A 23162-nucleotide genomic window follows, 5' to 3' on the forward strand; every position below is an offset into this window, starting at 1 on the left:
GAAGTCAATTTCTGGCACCTATTTATGTATAAAAAGTGGCAGCTTAAAGCATTCTGCATGGAAAGGGGACTGGCTGTGAACAAGAAATCCAGAAGGGCGGATCTTGAGTCAGCCCTGTTTCAGTATGAGTTGAAACGTTGTCAGGCAACACCACCAAATGAGTCTGAGGAGGAGAACTACTCTGAGGAGGAGGACTACTCTGAGGAGGAGGGCAGTGGCCCTGAGGAGGGAACAGAAAGAGATGATTGGCTCCTAGCTCGAATCCGGAGTCTGGAAGAGCTAGAAGCAGAGCTTGAGAGGGCTGAGGAGAAGAGAGCCTTAGTCCTTGAAAAAGAAAGGATTGGAGCTCAAGAGCTGAGCTGTGAAAAGCTGAAGCTGGAGGCCATGAGGGCTGAGTCCAGTTCAGATGGTGGCAGTAACAATCTTGTATCCAGTACTGCTGAAGAAGTGCACATGCCCAGAGATGTGCCCTACTTGAAGGAGGGAGTTAACACACCCCAGGAGGTTCAGGGGTATGAGGTAGCTCCAGTGATGCACAGGGTCCCTGTGGTGGATTGGGGAACTGGCATGTGGAGTCATATTCCTACTGGTGGGAGGGACACTCTACTGACTCCAGGTGAGAGTGACAGGGAGAGGGGTTCCCCCTAGGTAGAAGTCCTGGTTATGGAGTGTGAAGACATCCCAGAAGAGTGTGGGTTGAGTGTCAGGGACAGTCAGGTACTGTCTCACCAGTCTCAGGAGGGTGATGTGGGGTGCTTTTTAAAAGCAGAGTCACTGGATGATTGGGTGAAGGGTACTTTGGTTAATTCATGTGAGGGGCTGAGTGATGTAATTGCTGGAGAGCATATGTCTAGTCCTTATTTTCCAGAGCTATGCCAACACCAGGTGGAGTGTGAGTTCTCTGACCCCAGGGAGCTTACAATGGAGGCAGACTTCTGGGTGAGTACCAGAGAGTCTGAAGAGGCATTTGGGGGCGCTCCAGAGAGGAGTGGTCTAGGTAGTTCCCAACCAGGTGAGGTAGGGAACGATTGTAGTGTCCCAGGTAGGTCCCAGTGTAGTGGGATGAGTGAGGGACCCCATGTCCAGTCTCAGAGGAGAGGGAATGGGGATGGGCTGAGGCCCAAGGGGCCCAAGATAGGGTCCCAGGTCCTGGAGGGTTCCATGAGGGAACTCCAGGAGGGAAACCTAGCCTGTACCGTAGAGCCATCTGTTGAGGGAGACCCCACACTGTCAGGAGAACTTGGGGGGGGCGGCTGTAGCGAGCGTCCCACCAGTTCTGGTGTCTGGCAGTACCACTCCTAGTGAGGGGGTGCAGAAGTCCAGACAGAGGGTTGAGAGGAGGTTGCGGACTCCTGTGGAGAACCTGGAGGGTCAGGGGTCAGCTCTGAGAGCAGAGCCTCCCAGGAATGACCTTGGTGAGACCATTTCTGTGTTGGGGGAATCCAGACGCTGTCAGATGGGCAGAGGTCAGGGGACCTGCGCCAGCCAGACTCTTGTGTGGCCCTTGGAGACAGTGTGTCCCTTGGGGGGGGGGGTAAGTGTGCCCCCCTGGAAGTCCTGGTGTGCCAGGCAATGGTTCAACTGCAGGGTGGTGACTCTGGGTTGAATGATCAGGTTCAGGGGGTAAACTCTGACCTGATGGGGGGTAAGGGTGCTCCCAAGGAAGTGCTGGTTCGCCAGGCAGTTGTTCAACCGCAGGGTGGTGACTCTGGGTTGGATGACCAGGTTCAGAGGGTAAACTCTGACGTGGTGGGGGGTAGGTAGGCCCCCCAGGAAGTCCTGGGTTGGGTTACCAGACGGTGGTCCAGTCTGTAGGTACAGACCCTGGATTGGAAGGCCAGGTTCAGGGTGCCCCCCCTGACCTGGAGGAAGGGGCTACTGCTAACAGTGCCCCTACCATGTTGTCTTCTGGGGGGGCCACTCCTAGTTGGGTGGTTCAGGACCCCAGAAGAGAGGGCAGGGGGAGGGAAGCCTCACCCCTACCCTGGTACAACCTGAAGGTACAGACCCCAGGTTGGAGGACCAGTTGCAGGTTAACAGCCGTGCACTGGTGGAAGAATTGTGCAGGACTGCTTCTACAAGCACCCTGACAATTTTTGACTCTGGGGGTGCCGCTCCTGGAGGGAGGGTACAGAGCCCCAGAGTGGAGGACCAGGGTCAGGTTGTCATCCCTGACCTGGTGGAAGGTAGAGTGGTCAAAGGGTGTCAGGCACCTGGGGCTACCGCCCCCCACTCTCCACAGTGGTTGGAGAGGGCTGAGGTCAGGCTCTCATCCCTGACAGTTGTCAGGGGTCACTGTGGCTTGCTGTCCTGGTGGACAGAGTTGCCCCTGGGGGGGGGGACGAGAGTCACACCCCAGGGGTGGAGTGGGAAACACCACTGTGTTGGCCCTGGTGGTACTATCTGCCTATTGGGATACATCTGTGAGCAAAGTAAAGTTAGGTGCTGCACAGATGGTATCTGCAGATGCGAAGAAGGGTTCCCCATGGGTTAGCTTAGTGGGCCCTGAGAGTATGGACAGAGGGATCCAGCTGGAGTCAGGAAGGCGTAGAACTGGAACATGCCCCTGCTGTTGTGGGCCTGGGTCCTTGTTCTATCACCCCAATCAGGGAAGTTCATCAAGGTATTGATTGTTCTCCCCTGGCCTTAGGCTGGTAGGGGGTCGTGTTGGACTTTTTTGCTTATGCAGGGTCATCCCCAATCTTTTTGCCTCCTGCATCCTATTTTTTCTGATCTGTTGCTGTTGGTTTTTGAACTCTGAGCACTTTACCACTGCTAACCACTGCTAAAGTGCATATGTTCTCTGTGTAAATTGAATTGTTCATTGATTTATCCATGATTGGCATATTTGATTTATTAGTAAGTCCCTAGTAAAGTGCACTAGAGGTGCCAGTGCCTGTAAATCAAATGCTACTAGTGGGCATGCAGCACTGGTTGTGCCACCCACATAGGTAGCTCTGTAATCATGTCTGAGACCTGCCACTGCTGTGTCTGTGTGTGCAGTTTTAACTGTAAATTCGACTTGGCAAGTGTACCCACTTGCCAGGCCTAAACCTTCCCTTTTCTTACATGTCAGACACCCCTAAGGGCAGGGTGCAGTGTATGGTTAAGGTAGGATATATAGTAATGTGTTTTACATGTCCTGACAGTGTAATATTGCTAAATTCGTTTTTCACTGTTGCAAGGCCTGTCCCTCTCATAGGTTAACATGGGGGCTTCCTTTACATCTGATTAAAGTGTAGAGTCCCTTTGGGAGCGGATGGACATGTGGAGTTTGGGGTCTCTGAGCTCACAATGTAAAAATGCATCTTTAAGTAAAGTTGATTTTAAGATTGTGTGTTTGAAAATGCCACTTTTAGAAAGTGAGCATTTTCTTGCTTATACCATTTCTGTGACTGCCTGTTTGTGGATTCCCTGTCTGGGTCAGTTTGACAGTTGGGCTGGTTGCACCTCACACTAGACAGTGACACAAAGGGAGCTGGGGTGTAGCCTGCATATCCTGATGAGCCATCTGTGCTAGGAGGGAGGGGAGAAGTGGTCATTCACACCTGAAAGGGCTGTGCCTGTCCTCACACAATGCAGTCTCCAACCCCCTGGTGAGTGTCTTGGGCCTGGCCTGGGCAAGGCAGGATTTCACATTCCAAAGAGACTTTACTTTGAAGTAGGCCTACTTCAAAGGAGAAATTCGGTATAAGAAGGGCACCCAAAACCACAGACTTTAGAAACACTTCTGTAACCAAGAGGAACCTCTGCCTGGAGAAGAGATAAATAGCTGAGGAAGAAGAGCTGCCCTGCCTGTGACTGTGCTTTGTGGAGCTATCCTGCAGTTGCTGCTTCTGCCAGAGTAAGAGGGCAAAGACTGGACTTTGTGTGCCTTCCATCTTGAGAAGAAATCTCCAAGGGTTTGATCTAGAGCTTGCCTCCTGTTGTTTGAAGTCCCAGGGACAGCAAAGACTTCTCTCTGCCAGCACCTGGAGTCTCTGGAGAGACTCCTACTCTGCCCTGTGGTGCCCATCCAGTTCCTGGGACCCTGAAAGGAGAAGCTGGCAGCCTAAAGACAAGAAAATCCACGCACAGAGCGCCGTGCGGGGAAAAGATTGATGCGAATCCGATCTGCGGCTAAAAAAACGACGCGCCGCCGGCTCCGCAGCTGAGAAACGACACTCGCAGGAAACGCGACCGAAGAATCGACGCACGGAGCAGGAGAAACGACGCGCAGCATCGCTGACAGAGACTGGGAGATCACAACCTGCGCTGCGGGATTTTCGGATCATTGTGCGGTTGGATTTTTGACTCAAGTACCGCCGTGCGGAGTTATTTTTGATGCGCACCCGCCCTTGCGGGGTTATTTTTGATGCACACCAGGTAAATTTTCACTCTAGCAGCGCTAGTGTGTTTTTAAAACTACTTAAAGACTCTTTTTGATTTTTAATTGATTACTTGACTTGTGTATGGTGGATTTTTGTCGTTTTGGTCTTGTTTTGTTTAGATAAATATTTCCTATTTTTCTAAACCTGTGTTGTGTCATTTTGTAGTGTTTTCATTAAGTTACTGTGTGTGTTGGTACAAATACTTTACACCTAGCACTCTGAAGTTAAGCCTACTGCTCTGCCAAGCTACCAAGGGGGTAAGCAGGGGTTAGCTGAGGGTGATTCTTTTTCACCCTGACTAGAGTGAGGGTCCTTGCTTGGACAGGGGGTAACCTGACTGTCAACCAAAGACCCCATTTCAAACATTGGTGATCAGCGGTTGGGATTTGGACTTGTATTTGTATTTGACATACAGTGATTAAGTGTACACTACTGTTTTGAGTTCAGACCACTACGTGACCACATACTACTTGTCTTGTGATTCTGCTTTTTGTTCTCTGTTGTCCTCCTGGAAATATTGCTAATATTTTTGGACTTTCGTTTTTGGTTGTGAAGCCTTTGCAGAATGGAAGTCAATTTCTGGCACCTATTTATGTATAAAAAGTGGCAGCTTAAAGCATTCTGCATGGAAAGGGGACTGGCTGTGAACAAGAAATCCAGAAGGGCGGATCTTGAGTCAGCCCTGTTTCAGTATGAGTTGAAACGTTGTCAGGCAACACCACCAAATGAGTCTGAGGAGGAGAACTACTCTGAGGAGGAGGACTACTCTGAGGAGGAGGGCAGTGGCCCTGAGGAGGGAACAGAAAGAGATGATTGGCTCCTAGCTCGAATCCGGAGTCTGGAAGAGCTAGAAGCAGAGCTTGAGAGGGCTGAGGAGAAGAGAGCCTTAGTCCTTGAAAAAGAAAGAATTGCAGCTCAAGAACTGAGCTGTAAAAAGCTGAAGCTGGAAGCCATGAGGGCTGAGTCCAATTCAGATGGTGGCAGTAACAATCTTGTATCCAGTACTGCTGAAGAAGTGCACATGCCCAAAGATGTGCCCTACTTGAAGGAGGGAGTTAACACACCCCAGGAGGTTCAGGGGTATGAGGTAGCTCCAGTGATGCACAGGGTCCCTGTGGTGGATTGGGGAACTGGCATGGGGAGTCATATTCCTACTGGTGGGAGGGACACTCTACTGACTCCAGGTGAGAGTGACATGGAGAGGGGTTCCCCCTAGGTAGAAGTCCTGGTTATGGAGTGTGAAGACATCCCAGAAGAGTGTGGGTTGAGTGTCAGGGACAGTCAGGTACTGTCTCACCAGTCTCAGGAGGGTGATGTGGGGTGCTTTTTAAAAGCAGAGTCACTGGATGATTGGGTGAAGGGTACTTTGGTTAATTCATGTGAGGGGCTGAGTGATGTAATTGCTGGAGAGCATATGTCTAGTCCTTATTTTCCAGAGCTATGCCAACACCAGGTGGAGTGTGAGTTCTCTGACCCCAGGGAGCTTACAATGGAGGCAGACTTCTGGGTGAGTACCAGAGAGTCTGAAGAGGCATTTGGGGGCGCTCCTGAGAGGAGTGGTCTAGGTAGTTCCCAACCAGGTGAGGTAGGGAAGGATTGTAGTGTCCCAGGTAGGTCCCAGTGTAGTGGGATGAGTGAGGGACCCCATGTCCAGTCTCAGAGGAGAGGGAATGGGGATGGGCTGAGGCCCAAGGTGCCCAAGATAGGGTCCCAGGTCCTGGAGGGTTCCATGAGGGAACTCCAGGAGGGAAACCTAGCCTGTACCGTAGAGCCATCTGTTGAGGGAGACCCCACACTGTCAGGAGAACTTGGGGGGGGCGGCTGTAGCGAGCGTCCCACCAGTTCTGGTGTCTGGCAGTACCACTCCTAGTGAGGGGGTGCAGAAGTCCAGACAGAGGGTTGAGAGGAGGTTGCGGACTCCTGTGGAGAACCTGGAGGGTCAGGGGTCAGCTCTGAGAGCAGAGCCTCCCAGGAATGACCTTGGTGAGACCATTTCTGTGTTGGGGGAATCCAGACGCTGTCAGATGTGCAGAGGTCAGGGGACCTGCGCCAGCCAGACTCTTGTGTGGCCCTTGGAGACAGTGTGTCCCTTGGGGGGGGGTAAGTGTGCCCCCCTGGAAGTCCTGGTGTGCCAGGCAATGGTTCAACTGCAGGGTGGTGACTCTGGGTTGAATGATCAGGTTCAGGGGGTAAACTCTGACCTGATGGGTGGGTAAGGGTGCTCCCAAGGAAGTGCTGGTTCGCCAGGCAGTGGTTCAACCGCAGGGTGGTGACTCTGGGTTGGATGACCAGGTTCAGAGGGTAAACTCTGACGTGGTGGGGGGTAGGTATGCCCCCCAGGAAGTCCTGGGTTGGGTTACCAGACGGTGGTCCAGTCGGTGGGTACAGACCCTGGATTGGAAGGCCAGGTTCAGGGTGCCCCCCCTGACCTGGAGGAAGGGGCTACTGCTAACAGTGCCCCTACCATGTTGTCTTCTGGGGGGGCCACTCCTAGTTGGGTGGTTCAGGACCCCAGAAGAGAGGGCAGGGGGAGGGAAGCCTCACCCCTACCCTGGTACAACCTGAAGGTACAGACCCCAGGTTGGAGGACCAGTTGCAGGTTAACAGCCCTGCACTGGTGGAAGAATTGTGCAGGACTGCTTCTACAAGCACCCTGACAATTTTTGACTCTGGGGGTGTCGCTCCTGGAGGGAGGGTACAGAGCCCCAGAGTGGAGGATCAGGGTCAGGTTGTCATCCCTGACCTGGTGGAAGGTAGAGTGGTCAAAGGGTGTCAGGCACCTGGGGCTACCGCCCCCCACTCTCCACAGTGGTTGGAGAGGGCTGAGGTCAGGCTCTTATCCCTGACAGTTGTCAGGGGTCACTGTGGCTTGCTGTCCTGGTGGACAGAGTTGCCCCTGGGGGGGGGGGAACGAGAGTCACACCCCAGGGGTGGAGTGGGCAACACCACTGTGTTGGCCCTGGTGGTACTATCTGCCTATTGGGATACATCTGTGAGCAAAGTAAAGTTAGGTGCTGCACAGATGGTATCTGCAGATGCGAAGAAGGGTTCCCCATGGGTTAGCTTAGTGGGCACTGAGAGTATGGACAGAGGGATCCAGCTGGAGTCAGGAAGGCGTAGAACTGGAGCATGCCCCTGCTGCTGTGGGCCTGGGTCCTTGTTCTATCACCCCAATCAGGGAAGTTCATCAAGGTATTGATTGTTCGCCCCTGGCCTTAGGCTGGTAGGGGGTCGTGTTGGACTTTTTTGCTTATTCAGGGTCATCCCCAATCTTTTTGCCTCCTGCATCCTATTTTTTCTGATCTGTTGCTGTTGGTTTTTGAACTCTGAGCACTTTACCACTGCTAACCACTGCTAAAGTGCATATACTCTCTGTGTAAATTGTATTGTTGATTGATTTATCCATGATTGGCATATTTGATTTATTAGTAAGTCCCTAGTAAAGTGCACTAGAGGTGCCAGTGCCTGTAAATCAAATGCTACTAGTGGGCATGCAGCACTGGTTGTGCCACCCACATAAGTAGCTCTGTAATCATGTCTCAGACCTGCCACTGCTGTGTCTGTGTGTGCAGTTTTAACTGTAAATTCGACTTGGCAAGTGTACCCACTTGCCAGGCCTAAACCTTCCCTTTTCTTACATGTCAGACACCCCTAAGGGCAGGGTGCAGTGTATGGTTAAGGTAGGACATATAGTAATGTGTTTTACATGTCCTGACAGTGAAATATTGCTAAATTCGTTTTTCACTGTTGCAAGACCTGTCCCTCTCATAGGTTAACATGGGGGCTACCTTTAAATCTGATTAAAGTGTAGAGTCCCTTTGGGAGCGGATGGACATGTGGAGTTTGGGGTCTCTGAGCTCACAATTTAAAAATACATCTTTTAGTAAAGTTGATTTTAAGATTGTGTGTTTGAAAATGCCACTTTTAGAAAGTGAGCATTTTCTTGCTTATACCATTTCTGTGACTCTTGTTTGTGGATTCCCTGTCTGGGTCAGTTTGACAGTTCGGCTGGTTGCACCTCACACTAGACAGTGACACAAAGGGAGCTGGGGTGTAGCCCGCATATCCTGATGAGCCATCTGTGCTAGGAGGGTGGGGAGGAGTAGTCACTTACACCTGAAAGGGCTGTGCCTGCCCTCACACAATGCAGTCTCCAACCCCCTGGTGAGTGTCTGGGGCCTGGCCTGGGCATGGCAGGATTTCACATTCCAAAGAAACTTTACTTTGAAGTAGGCCTACTTCAAAGGAGAAATTGGGGATAAGAAGGGCACCCAAAACCACAGACTTTAGAAACACTTCTGGAACCAAGAGGAACCTCTGCCTGGAGAAGAGCTGAATAGCTGAGTAAGAAGAGCTGCCCTGCCTGTGACTGTGCTTTGTGGAGCTATCCTGCAGTTGCTGCTTCTGCCAGAGTAAGAGGGCAAAGACTGGACTTTGTGTGCCTTCCATCTTGAGAAGAAATCTCCAAGGGTTTGATCTAGAGCTTGCCTCCTGTTGTTTGAAGTCCCAGGGACAGCAAAGACTTCTCTCTGCCAGCACCTGGAGTCTCTGGAGAGACTCCTACTCTGCCCTGTGGTGCCCATCCAGTTCCTGGGACCCTGAAAGGAGAAGCTGGCAGCCTAAAGACAAGAAAATCCACGCACAGAGCGCCGTGTGGGGAAAAGATTGACGCAAATCCGATCTGCGGCTGAAAAAACGATGCGCGGCCGGCTCCGCAGCTGAGAAACGACGCTCGCAGAAAACGCGACTGAAGAATCAACGCACGGAGCAGGAGAAACGACGCGCAGCATCGCTGACGGAGGCTGGGAGATCACAACCTGCGCTGCGGGATTTTCGGATCATTGTGCGGCTGGATTTTTGACTCAAGTACCTCCGTGCTGAGTTATTTTTGACACACACCCGCCCTTGCGGGGTTATTTTTGACACACCCCAGGTACATTTTCACTCTAGCAGCGCTAGTGTGTTTTTAAAACTACTTAAAGACTCTTTTTGATTTTTAATTGATAACTTGACTTGTGTATGGTGGATTTTTGTTGTTTTGGTCTTGTTTTGTTTAGATCAATATTTCCTATTTTTCTAAACCTGTGTTGTGTCATTTTGTAGTGTTTTCATTAAGTTACTGTGTGTGTTGGTACAAATACTTTACACCTAGCACTCTGAAGTTAAGCCTACTGCTCTGCCAAGCTACCAAGGGGGTAGGCAGGGGTTAGCTGAGGGTGATTCTCTTTTACCCTGACTAGAGTGAGGGTCCTTGCTTGAACAGGGGGTAACCTGACTGTCAACCAAAGACCCCATTTCTAACAATGGGCCTCTATGTACTTTGCAGGACTAGCGCCAACATTTTTGGGCTAATAGTGCAAAGTACCACAATAGCATCAGAAGTTATGACGCTATTGATCCTAACATGCGCCTTGGTGCACCGTATCATTTATATGGCACACACTTGGTTGCGTTTAGGGGGGCACAATGGGGTGCACGAAAAGTGGCGCTCCATGTAATGAAGTACCACTTTTCTTAAATATGCCCCTTTGTTTAAATGCGCTGATTAGTGCAGGGTGTTGAAAAAAGGGCTGCTTGAACTGTTGGTCAACTCTTTCCCTTTACAAAGATCCTGCGTAAGATATACATTTCCCAAATTCGGCCATGTCTGCCACTGTTTCCAAAGTGCATGAGTGGTGAATAGCAGTGCTTAATTTGTGCTTGTTGTTTCTGGTGCTGAGCACCGGCACTTATTTCTGAGGGCCGGCGCTTAGTTTTCTATCTCAGGCATTTACTGCAAGCAAAAGACATGTGGGAAAGATGGAGGAAGAGAAAAACGAAAAGGCGTCAGGAAGGGGAAAAGCAGGAAGCTGACAGAGTGAGCTGAAGGGGCAAGGAGAGTCTGTAAGTAGATTTTAGAGTCCCAAGATGGCTTCAGGATTACGCTGCCTCAGTATTATGTGCTCGCACTTCTAATTGCAGCAGCCAAGCTTTGAGCACCGGCACCTTTTTATTTACAAATTAAGCACTGGTGAATAGCCTCTTTTGCCGAGCGGGTGCCTTGTTGTAGGAAGATTGACCTCAATAACGTTCGGCGGGTGTGTAATAACGCCGGACAGCAAAGTAATGTGTGCCAGTGATTCCCTTCTGTAATTACACAGTTCGCATTGTGCGATGGTTTCCAAATGATTTATTGTGTGTGAATCAAAAAAATCTATATTTTCCATAAGCCATCTATTGCATATCCATTATACAATAGATTTATTTTTAAAATCCAGCAGATGTATTCTTATTAACAGCCTATCGACCTAGACAGCCATCTAATTGAAAATTTGATGAATTAAAAAATACAAAGTTTTGGAATGTAAATACAAAAATATTTTATTTCATCAAAACCATGTAGTGGGTTTGTAAATGAAATCTAGATGCTGTAAATTGGGAGAAACTATGTCCCCTCACTCAAGCGGAACCACTCTTTGGATAAACAGGTAACACACAAACTCATTAGAAAAGAGGGTAGGTTTAAACCACCTAGCAGGGTGAGAGTTCAAGCAGGGCCACTGACTCAGAATAATAGATTCTGTGACTTTTATTCCAATATATAACCATGGATGATTGTCCTAAGCTTAAAATAGGTATATTGCAAACATTTTATGGAGATTGTAAGTTATGATTGTGGAATAATGTGCTGATTACCTATAGCAACATAAAATGAATTACAGACAAACAGTTTGAAGCACCAGCAGGCCTGGGACCTCCTGTATATGAGCCATTGCTACATGTTAGTGATGCTGATCTGCAGCCTCGTGCTTTATACCTGTCCAGGCCTCTCTAGCTCACTGTTTGTTTGTTATCCGGTTCCACAGATGGAGGAAACATCACGAGTGCTGTTCTGCTGCCTGGTGTTTAATGCTCTACCCGCCCTTTCCCACCTCACAATCTGCATTACACATAAAACAATGCGATTGGTTGCCCAATAGGATTATTTGCATGGCTACCTCCATCTGCGGCGCGTTCTGACCGCCAAGGCGCGCGCCCCTTCGAGGGATGAAGGATGGGTGGGGGGGAGACTGGGACATATGAGAGTCAAACAAAAGGGCAGGCAATAATGAAAGACAGATATGAATCAAAGCTCTGTGAGAGGAGCTAGCCTCCAAGGTAATAATTTGTGTACTGATGAAAGGATAAAAACTAATCCCTGCCCTTGGGCAGGGGAAGGAGGAGGGCCAAGGAAAACCTTATTTATAAATCTGCTCACTGCTCACGCATTGATTTGTAAATATATTTATGATTCAGAAGGTGCTTTAATATTCTTTGCACTGGTGTGCTATTAGATTTTGTTCAAGCCTGGGCCAGGGGTGACAACCCCAATAAACACAAGCAGTAAGGGGTAGTGGTGTGCAGACGAGTATGACCCTGTTGAAGATTACTCTTGACTAATTGAAAAAGGTTTAGGGCACATGAGTGTATGCATTGTGCCCTCTGAAGTTTTATTGTGTAAGAAAATGAATTATTAACTGGGGTGGATGGTAGTTCACCACAAAGAATATCTTGTTATGCCCAGTTAAAGGTTTCAGTCATTTAAACACAAGCTCAAAATCTGGCAGCTACAGTACACAGGAGAGAGGTTTAATTTAGAGAAAATGTGCAAATCATTTAAGAATACTAACACAGTTACAAATTAGAGCATAATTTAATGAACAACATAACATAAAAATTACAAAAATCAAATAAAAGGAACTGCCTGTATGAATTTTAGAAGATTTAAGTAAAAATGGTGCCAAAATGCACAAAGCATCAATGGTATTCAATGGTCACAGTTAACTGGGACCCGGGCGCTCTTTCAGGCCAAGCAAGATGGAGTGGGGGCCAGCTACACAAACCTGGTTCAACCCTCGCATATTTTACCTTGGGACTTGGGGCCTGGTTTGGATTTTGGCATATGGGTTACTCCATCAATGGTGACAGATATCCCGTCCACTGAAATATAAATTCCATAGGAAATAATGGGATTTATATTTCAGCGGACGGGATAGCCCTCACCGTTGTGATGGAGTTATCCATCAGCAAGAAATCTAAATCAGGTCCCTACTCTTTTTTTTGGAAGTCAAAAGGCAAGTTAGCAGCTTGTATCAGAGGAGGGCTCCATGACATCAGATGGACATTGGACAAGATCCCAGTGAAGCCACTGGTTTCTGATAGGGAGGAATTTTAGCAGGAAAATTTGAATCTCATGCCCATGAAAGATACTTCTGGCACTTTTACCCGGTCAAGATTTTCATAATTGGTCTTAGGCCCAGATTTACAAAAGCTTTGCGTCAGGTTTACAGTACCTTTCTAATGCAAACGTGAGTCAAAGAGTTCAGCACTAAAATGATCCAGCAATCCACCCTGTCATTATAGATGAATGTAATAATACATCACAGTAAATTGAACTCTTCCAAATAAAGAAAGTATTGAGAAGTCCATTGAATTTAATCTGCAATCCCTATCCAGTTTTGCAGCAGTTCCTGTGTGCACTACTGCAAACAATCCCACAGTGCCACTCACTCACAGAATTCAAGATTGAAACACTTTTCTCCCCTTTTAAAATACCTGTATTTGCACTCAGAGGTGTTGTCATGGTAATGACAGCTCTTCCCCTGTGGTCACTCCAAACCAATTCTAGGATCAGCTTTCCTCCCACTGGATTTGGTGCCTGCCTGACTGGGAGGACAAGTAAAGAGGACTCTTCATGTGTCACTTTATATTTGCTTATGACAGGGAAGGCATCTTTGCAGTAAGTTAAGTTCCTGGGAACAGCTCAACGGTCCTTCCTGCCAGAGGTACAAAAATGCCTCCCCACACTCAGGCCATTGTGTCTTCACTGTAGTCTGTGTTCACACATCATTAGGGCTATCCACCAGCTTGGAGACAGTTGGAGCCTTTTGAAAATTAGCTTCCGGTCCAGGAAAATGGTCGCTTTGTAAAGGCTCCTTTTCCTTAATATGTATTACAAATCTAAGTTTACCATTGTGTTGGGATTTTAATACATATTACAAAAATAGTTGTTTAATAATTTTTATGGCCGGATCTTAGCCTGAGATGTCAGAATGAATATTACTATTACTTCCCAGAGTGTCCCATGGGACAGGCAGCTTTTCTACGGTGAAATTAGCGTTTGGATAGTAATCACTGTAAGGACATTGTGATTTATAAATATTTGAAAGGGGGTGTTCTCTTGTCAAAAAGGGTAATTTTGACAGATGAGGCTGCAGTTTTGAAACTGCAGCAGTAATGCTCAGTGGTAGGTCTGGGGTCACGTTTGTCTTGTCACCCTACTGGATGACACAGTAGTACTGTAGTCAAGAGGTGCCATTTAACGTCCATACCATGGGTCTATATTGGGACACCAAATACAATACCCTTACAGGAAAGTTAAATAGGCCAATCAGGATTAAGGCAATGACATGTTTTAGTGGTTAGAACATATGCACTGGGGACTGGTTAGCAGTGTCTGAGTGTAAAGTAAAAGAAAAACAGCAACATCAGTCCACAAAAAGGAGGGTGAACATGCAAAAATAGGCACTTCCTCACATACCAGTTGAAGAAACGCCGCTGAAAGCAAGAGACACCATTAAGCATCACCAGTCCCAGAAGAAGAAATAACACATCAGCAATCATTGAACCTTAAGGAGCTTTTATTGAGATGTCCTTGGGGAACCACCAATTTCCCTGCTTAAGGTACTGAGCTCCTCTTTCCTCAATGTTTTACGCTTTGCTGCCTCCTCTGAGTCCTCTGCTGTCATCAGTGCTGGAACAGAGAGAGAACTAACTGGGTATCACATCACTCAGCAATTATTGAACCAGATCCAGAATCCAGGCTGTTTCCAGTAGTCATCCTGTCTGTGTCCCAGCAAATCATGCTGATACCAGGACAGAGCAGAGGAGCCAGCCCAAATTCTCTGCATACTTCTATGTGCAGATCAGTATCTTGCAAAGGGATGCAAATGCTTGTCTTGATGGCCAATCAGCTCCCTATATATGAGCATTGTGGAGTGGCTGGGAATAGTTTAAGCTCATAGAAAGCACGTCTGGAGCTTAATTCTTGCCTCAGCAGGAGAAAATAAGACAATCAGTATGTCACTTCAGAAGGTGGCATTAGATACAGTGAGATGTGAAAGTTTGTGTGCGTATGTCAGATATCTATAGGTGGCTAATTTTACACAGTTTTGACTGTTCTAGCTATTTTACTATTTATTTAGCAATATATACTGTATTTCAGTACTGTTCAGTATTGCCCAACAGAATCCTTTTTAGCAACCTTAGAATAAAAAAGTTACAACCTGAGAGGATCCGAACGTATGCCTTCCAGGTTTGATGGAGCAGCTTGAAGCAGTCACATTACTTATTCAGCTGTGCCATCAAGATTGTTACTCATGACCTGCAGCTAACTCAAGGACCCCTACCACTAGATCACTAAGCCACCTAGATATCTTACTTAACACACAAACCTGTTGCAATTTGTGCACTATGCCCTGAAGCAGGCCCATTCACCACCCGTGCAATTTTATGAAACCTGTAAAAAGAGATGACACCCACTTCTCTCTAGCAAGTTCACAGCCCACAAGAGTTAACCTAGTACAGTTGTACCTTTGAAATACTCTTTCTACCATGCAGGATACACATTGATGGCTGGAGAAGGTGCCTTAACACATTTTCAGTGGGTGGGTTGTGCAGCTGCTCAGCATTTCAAAAGAGAAAAAGGTTTGTTGATCTGGGGGTCTATACTGAGCCATATTTTCCGACCTCTAAGGCAACTCTCATTCAGCACTGAAATCCAGAATCGAACAATAACCAGATTTGCTGTTTTGAAGGTAACACCTGGCTGATCAGGGATTGGGAGAAAAAGGACCAGAATGAGGAGGAGGACCTACAGGAGGACTGGGATCACCAGCAGAACCAGAACTACCAGCAGGCCAGAAGAATAGAGCCTAAAGGATGAGGGCCAAGATCAGGAAGACTGATGGAGCCAAGGACTAAGACCAGTCGTATCAATAGGATCAAGAGGTCCAATATAAAAATGACAGAATTGAGGAAAACTACACAATTGAGGCCCAGGAGATTATATCAAGAAGGACCAAAGCCAAGAGGACTAGGACTGAAGAGTACCAGGTAACCCAAGACAAGGAGGACTTTGAATAAAAGGGATAGATGGAGCAAGAGAAGAAGAAATCGTACTTAGCCAGGAACAGGACCAGACACAGGAAGATTGACAACAGGACCATGACACGGAGGAGGAACATAACCAGAGGCAGAAACACTGAGAGTGGTGGGGACCAGGACAAAGGGACCAGGGCACATAAAGTCTGGAAATCCAGCAGAGTAGGGCAGGGAGTAGGGCCAAAAGGACCAAACAGAGTACAGATTTCTGAAAGAGGTGCAGGACCAGGTCAAGCTCCTAGAAGACAAGGGCTAGGAAGTCCAGGACCTAGAGAACCAGGTCTTTGAGCATTAGACTAGGAGAACCATCAGGACCAGGACAGATTGACGGAATGCTCAGGCTCTCTGTCATTGGCTCTGTTCTACATGATTTTACTCCTTGTGACACCACCCCTTTATGATTCCATTCTATTTGTGGGATCCCAGAGTAAACGTTTATTCCTTTTCTGTATTGATCACTTGCTACCCCTTTTCATAGGGAAAAATGTAAGCTTTTGAAGTTCAGTCACGCTAGTATGGGCCTGACCTTGCAGCTGTCCCTCTGCTACTCAAGGTGAATGTCTTAAGTGTTGACATTCTCATCCACCTTACATCTCTGCTGGCTTGTTCTTGTCATGAGGACCTCTTGGACCCCACCTTGTTCCCCTGTTTTGTACTCTGTATTCCACTTATTATGTTTTAAGGGCAATTGACACCCTAGTTCAACCTCTCTTTTATCTCTGCACTCACCTCCATGCACTCATAGGTCACAGAATGTATTCCCAACTCTCCACTGATTTCTGCTCTTGCAAACACTGATAGCTTGGCTTCTAGTGATGTCCATCCAAAGAAACAGCTGGTCTGCTCCCATTCTCTTTCCCGCTTCCTCTTCACTGTCTGCTACCACACTGCATGTTTTAGATGCTCCAGCACCAAACACATCTATCACCTTCAAACACTGCTAGAATCTTATGCCCATGTTACATGCCCTCCCTTTTGCGCAGCCACTTCCATGTTGTGTCAGTATCATCTGAATTGTTATGACTTGCTGTGACATGCCCACTTGTGTTCAGCCCACTGGTGCAACTTTTTTCCCTCTTCCTTTTTTGGTCCTGATCTCTTTACTCCCCACAACTGCCCCTCTGGAGACACAAAAAGCAATACTGAAGACATGACATTCTCAGGCCTATGAAAGCGGAGCAAGGCACCTAAACACAAGTCCTTCTCCTTGTCCTCCTGCAGGATTAACCAGTGTTAGTCCATTCACCAACATCAGATGTTGAAGTGGAAGGACAAAGACACCTGATGCAAAAGAGGGTATAATCCCACTTGGGGAACGAAACACATCTTAATCATAAACAGTAAACATCTCCATGGGACATTTGACTGTCCACAGGCACCAGGACAGTAATGGTGATAATGTTCATGGGCACTGATGAGTGAAGAACTGAAAGGATGTCTGTGACTTTTTGGAGCAGGTGTGGAAAAGACCTCTTCACCCCAGATACAGAACATCTGCAGCACAGCCTTAGAGAGGGTGAAAACCATATCCAGTTTCCTCAGGAACAAGAACAAAGAAAGACCTCAAAAAAAGGTTGCAAAGTTGCAGTGCATGTTCAAGGTCCATGTCCTGGAGACAGTCACTCCAATCATCTATGGACGCAGGTGTGCAGCAAATACACCTGCATCCATGCAAGCGTACAGTTCTCAAAAGAATGAAGATGTTGCAGAACAAGGGTGCAAATGTGGTATGGACACCGTTGAGATGATGAAACTGAATGAATCACCATCTACTTGCAATATAGAGAACATGTCTATAGGAAACACAAAATGCCAACTCAAGGAAAGATATACAAACAGGTGACTGATGAACACTCCCCAGGATGTAGTTCAACATGCGGGCTGATCAAATTACTCTAACTCTCCAGCAGACATCATCAGGATTCACACTGGAGAGCCCTGCCTTGGATGTTCCGCCTTGCAGGCCATCACCCTTTTATAAATAAGTGGAGTACTATGATGATTACTATGATGATGTAATAAATTCTGGTGCTGGGCTGTGAGTAGGAACATTCTTATATTCCAGGTGAAACTCCTGTTGAGTGGGTTGTAAGGTTTGATGCATTTGAAATGTATTCAGGCACTATAGGAACCTTAATAGTTAGTGCAGAAAGGAAAAAATGTATTCTTCATTCTTTATGGTTTGAACGTAGATCTGTCTACAAACACCTACCTGATGTACCTATACAAGAGATGAATATGAAACAGCTGTTTTGAATTTAAAGAATAGGTTTGACAAGCAATCCTGTCTTATATTCTTGAGACATATATTTTTTTTAAAGGAAACAAAATGAAGGAGAGGATGTGGAGTCATACATTTCAGTACTACATAGAAATTGCTTCCATTTGTATATTTAAAAATTTCACGGACCAACTTATTAGAGATCAGTTTGTTTGTTAATGTAAAGGCAAAAATTATTAGCCATGAGTAATCCAACTCTTGAAGAGACTATCAAGGTAGCAAAAAGCATTGAGATTTCGCAAGTCTCCCTAAAGGAGCTTGATGATAACCCAATTGAAAGGGTGAAAGTAGCTGCTATCACCAAACCCATGCAGAAGGGGGAAAGACCAAACAAGAGCTTTAACTCGGGGTTCAACAATATAAATTTGTGCTTTCGGTGTGGTAACGCTCCACATGCAAAATGGGTGAAGTGTCCAGCAATTAATATTTCTTGCAACTATTGTAAATAAAAATGGGCATTATTCTAAGGTGTGTTTAAAAAAAAGGCCAAAAAAGAAATCAACAGTCTGTGTTGTGGAATCTGAGAACGAGTCAGAACCTGAAATTGTTTCTGTGGTTGATGGTGCTAAACACAACAATTATCGTAAGGATTGTGTTGACCCTATCATAGAAATAAAAGTAGGGGACAATGTTGTTAAATTACTAGTTGATTTTGGTTCTAGAATCACCATAATCACACACTCTTTATTCAATGAAACATGGGGTGATAGACATTTGATGCCTCCTGATTGTTCTCCTGTCTCATATGAAGGTTGTAGAATTAAACTTTTGGATGATCTAGAATTTAAAGGTAGATTGATTAGAGGCAAAATATATGTTGCTGTCAAAGGACTTGACATCCTAGGGTGGTTTCAGCAGGGTTTATTTGGCATGGATTCAAAACCTGGAGCAAAAGACCAAGTTCTAGTTGTAGATTGTGAGGGGGAAAGTCGAAAATGGAAGGACAGGTTCCTTTCTGTGTTCACAAATCATTTAGGCAAAATTTGTGGGATTACACATAGCATTAAAATCAAAGAAAGGGCTGTTCCCACCAAACAAAAACTCAGGAGTGTTCTTTTCAGTATTAGGTAAGACTTAGAAAAGGAACTTATGAAGTTGTGTGACAATGGCATTATTGAGCTCATTGAGTCCTCATTATGGCTATCACCTTTGGTTGTAGCTCGCAAAAGGGATGGACAATTAAGGGTATGTGTTGATCTTAAGTCCATGAATAAGGAAATTTGGGTAGACTCACACTCACTACCAAAGATCAGTGATCTTTTTGCATGTCTATGGGGGGTACCAAAATATTTTCCAAACTCAATCTGGCCAGTGCTTATCATCAGGTCGAACTTCATCCTGATTCACATCATTTCACTGCGTTCATTTCTCATATAGGAACCTTTCAATATCAACACATGCCTTTCAGCCTGGCATGTATAATTTGCTTAAAGAGATTCAGGGTGTACTTGTGTCTCTGGATGATGCTCTAATCTTTGCTGACAATGAAGAAGCTCATGAAGTGATTATCCAAAAAGTATTATGTGTTTTTCAAAAACAAAGAGTGGTAATGAAGCCAGAAAAGTGAAAGTTTCGGTGCACAGAAGATGAGTACTTAAGATATGTGATTTCAGCAGAAGGAATCAAACCAAGACCACGTTCAGTTGATGCAATCACCATGGCCCCTCCTCCTAGAGAAGACAGAGGTTAAATCTTTAATTGGCTTATGTGAGTTTTACTCCAGATACATTCCAGACTTTGCTACCAAGGTGCGTCCTATTAGCAATTTGTTAAACAAAGGAGTAATATTTGTGTGGGGGAACGAGTGTATGAAAGCATTTGAAGAAATTTAAGTGATGCTAGGTCACAGTGGAGCTCTCAAACCTTTTGACCCCAAACAGTCATGCTGTATTACTTTTCGTGCCAGTCTAGGAGCTATGTTAACACAAGAAGTTGATGGCTCAGAAAATACAGTGGCATTTGCATCTACAGTGCCCATAGAAGTGAAACGTCAATATTCTGTTATCAAGAAGGACCTATTAGCATGTGTATGGGCCATTGAAAACTTTAGATCATATATTTGGAGAAGGTGTTTCAAGTTGTTAACTGATCATAAACCCTTAGTCAGTATACTGGGCAGTGGAGTGAATAAGTTCTTTACCCCCAGAATTCTGAGGTTAGTCTCAAACCTTTTACAGTATCAGTTTGATATTGACTATATTACAGGAGGAAAGAATGGAAGAGCTGATGTTTTCCACAAAAGAAAGATGAGGAAGTAGAATTTTCAAATCTGGTGGAGGAAGATTGTGAAGATTGTATGGATGTACCGAATGTGAGGATATGCACAGATAATTAATGGATGCCTGCTATGATAGATGATGATATTTTGCAACAAGTTCGCGAAATGATTAGAAATAGATGGCCCAGTGGAAAACTTTTGTCTTCATTGTTGCAACCTTACTATAAAGTAAGTAGTGAGATTTCTATTGATGATGGAATGTTTTTACACATGGATAAGATTGTTCCACCACAATCAGTCAGAGTGGATATTATCAAGAAGGCACATGAGGGCCATTTGTATTTGTCCCAAAACATTTTGGTGGCCAAGAATGGATGTGGAGGAGGTAAAAGGCAATTGTTGTGTTTGTGGATAGGCTGATAAAAGTTTGAAAGTGGTCACACCTCCTCTTATGCCCATCAAGTGTCCAGACAGGCCATGGGAAAAGTTATGGATTGACGTTATGGAACCTTATGATGTATTATCTTGTGGTAATGAGTAAATTTTGGTGTAGGATTATGTGTCTAAATGCCCTGAGATTAAAATGGTTAAGGAACCTACCAATAGAGTAGTAGTCAATTTCCTTAAGGAAATGTTTATGAGAGAAGGTTTCCCAGAGACTCTCATTTCATATAATGGTTCTCAATTTGTAAGCCATGATTTTGAAATGTTTGTGGAATCCTGTTGCATTAAAAGTGTGAAGAGTTCTCTTTATTATCCACAAACCCATGGTTTGGTGGAGCGGATGAATCGAGTTGTGGGTGAGTGTATTAAGTGGACCAAAAAAGGACACCATGATATAGAGAAGTCTTTAAATAGTATAATTTGGTTTTACAGAACTATACCTCACTCATCTACAAAAGTCTCTTCTTTTGAATTATTAAGGAGAAGAATGGCAAACACAAGCTTTAGACCAGCATAGATGACAAAGTGGTTTAAGAAAATTCTGATGTGGCAAGTTTGATGCAGTTGGTGAGAGAAAACATTAATCAAATTCAACAAAAATAAAAGAAATGGTATGACACCAAAAAGGGTGTCAAATTAACACCCTTACAAGTTCGAAATATAGTTTGTATTAGGTCACCAATGCATGTAAAAAAGGGGAAGAGGAAATTTGGGAGACCTGTTAGAGCTTTGAAGATTCTTGACAATGCCATCCAAGTTGAAGGGGGCAATTGGTGAAATCTTGCTAAAGTTGTAAAGGTAAAAGGTTGCTGTCAAGCTGGTGATCCAGAAACTGAACAAGTTGGTGTGAAAAGACCCAATGAAGAAAATTATGAGAGTGAAAGGAATGATAATAAGAAAAGGAGGCAGAGCTTAAGAAACATAGGCCATCATTATGAACACGGCGGTCCAAACCGCGCCGCGGGCGGTAAAAACTGCCAAAAGAGGAGCGGTCCAGACCGCCAAATAATGAACCAATTGAAACACAGGCATCCAGAAAACCACCCACCGTCAGTAGAGGAGTGCCGGCGACGATGGCAGAGTCTGCCCACAGGCCGACGGAAAGGCCCAACCAGCCCTTCAAATAATGAACCACTAGTCCGCCGCCAGTTCCGGGGTGGGAACCACCGCCAGGCAAGTCCAGGCGAGCTGAAGATCATGCCAGCCCTGCTCCTTGTCATATACCTCCACGACTGAGACCGCCGACGAAGATGACGATGGTAAGTCCTGCAACCTACGAAACAAGGGACACACCCACTCCACCCACCCTGCACGCACCCCAACCCTTCACAGCAGCACAACCCATGCACCCCACAGCAAGAGGTACTTACCCGACACAAGGCAAATCCAACCTGACCATAGTACATACAAATGGCCCACACCCACAAACAATGAAACGAAAGACCAGGGTTCAGGAGTGTGCCGGCAAAACAAATGCGACACATAAATATTTATTCCAGCTCACAGAGCCAACTATTTACAACAAGGCCAATGGCCAGTCCGTATTGCACGGTACTCCACCTAATGGGGCAACAATGGGGCATCCAGGCACCTCATGGAACGGGGGTAAGGTGGTGGGGGTGGGGAATTGCGAGGGGGGTGTGGCTTGAACTTGCGCTTGGCAGGTGGAGGGGGCGTGTGTATGGCTTTGGAAGGTGAGGGGGGTGTTTCGAGTGGGTGGGGCCAGATGGACTTGGCTCTGCGCGGGGCTTCTTCTTCTGTGGGGAAGGGGCACAGGAATGTGAAGGGCGGACAGGGGCAGGCTGTGAAGTGGAAGGAGTGGAAAGTGCAAGGAGGTGTGCACGCTTAGGGACAAGACGGGGTGGGCCAGTGGGTTGGAAGCGGTCAGCACGGGAGAGGAAAAGTTTTTTCATAGCAATTGGGTTGGGCCTGGATGAGGGCGTGGGAGTGGAGGCAGAGGGTGTGGAAGTAAGTGGTGTAGGGGTGCGTGTTGTGGGTTCAGGTGACTGGACAGTATGCTAAGGTGTGGTGGATGTGTGATGGGTGGGTGTCTTGGTGCGTTTGTGTGTTTTTGGAGGGGGGGTGGACACAGTGGGAGAAGACAGGCTGCCAGTGTGGATGTATGTTGTGTGGGTGTCTGCAAGTCTGGTGAGTGTGCTGCATGTGTCAACTACAGTCGTTGTGGTGAGTGCAGGTGTGGTGTCTGGGGTGCATGTCTGGATTTCTGCTATTGTGATGACTGCAGTAAGAGGAGCAGCAACAGTGACTGAAGGTGCAGTGCATGAGTGTGTGCATGTAGAGGGGACAGACAGGGATTCAGAATAGGTGGGCACACTAGGAGAAGTGGATGTTGCTGTGTGTGCATGTGCATTTTGGCTGTGTGAATGCTTGTGGTGGGAGGTGTGGTGCTTGTGTTTAGAAGTGTGTTTCTTGTGTGTTGATTTGCTTGACTGCGTGTCAGATTGTGTGCTTTGGACGGGTGAAGGGAGTGGGGTGCTGGAAGGGGTAGAGGAGGTTGGAGGGGGGACGGGATGACCAGGGGAACTGGCTGCCATCAAAGGGGAGGCCAGAGCCTGAAAAGATCTCTGTAGGCCAGACACGGCACCATGAATGCCATCCAGATAGGCATTTGTCTGCTGCAGCTCTGATGTTAGCCCCTGGATGGCAT

This window comes from Pleurodeles waltl, chromosome 11, assembly GCF_031143425.1.
Source record: "Pleurodeles waltl isolate 20211129_DDA chromosome 11, aPleWal1.hap1.20221129, whole genome shotgun sequence".
Taxonomy (NCBI): domain Eukaryota; kingdom Metazoa; phylum Chordata; class Amphibia; order Caudata; family Salamandridae; genus Pleurodeles; species Pleurodeles waltl.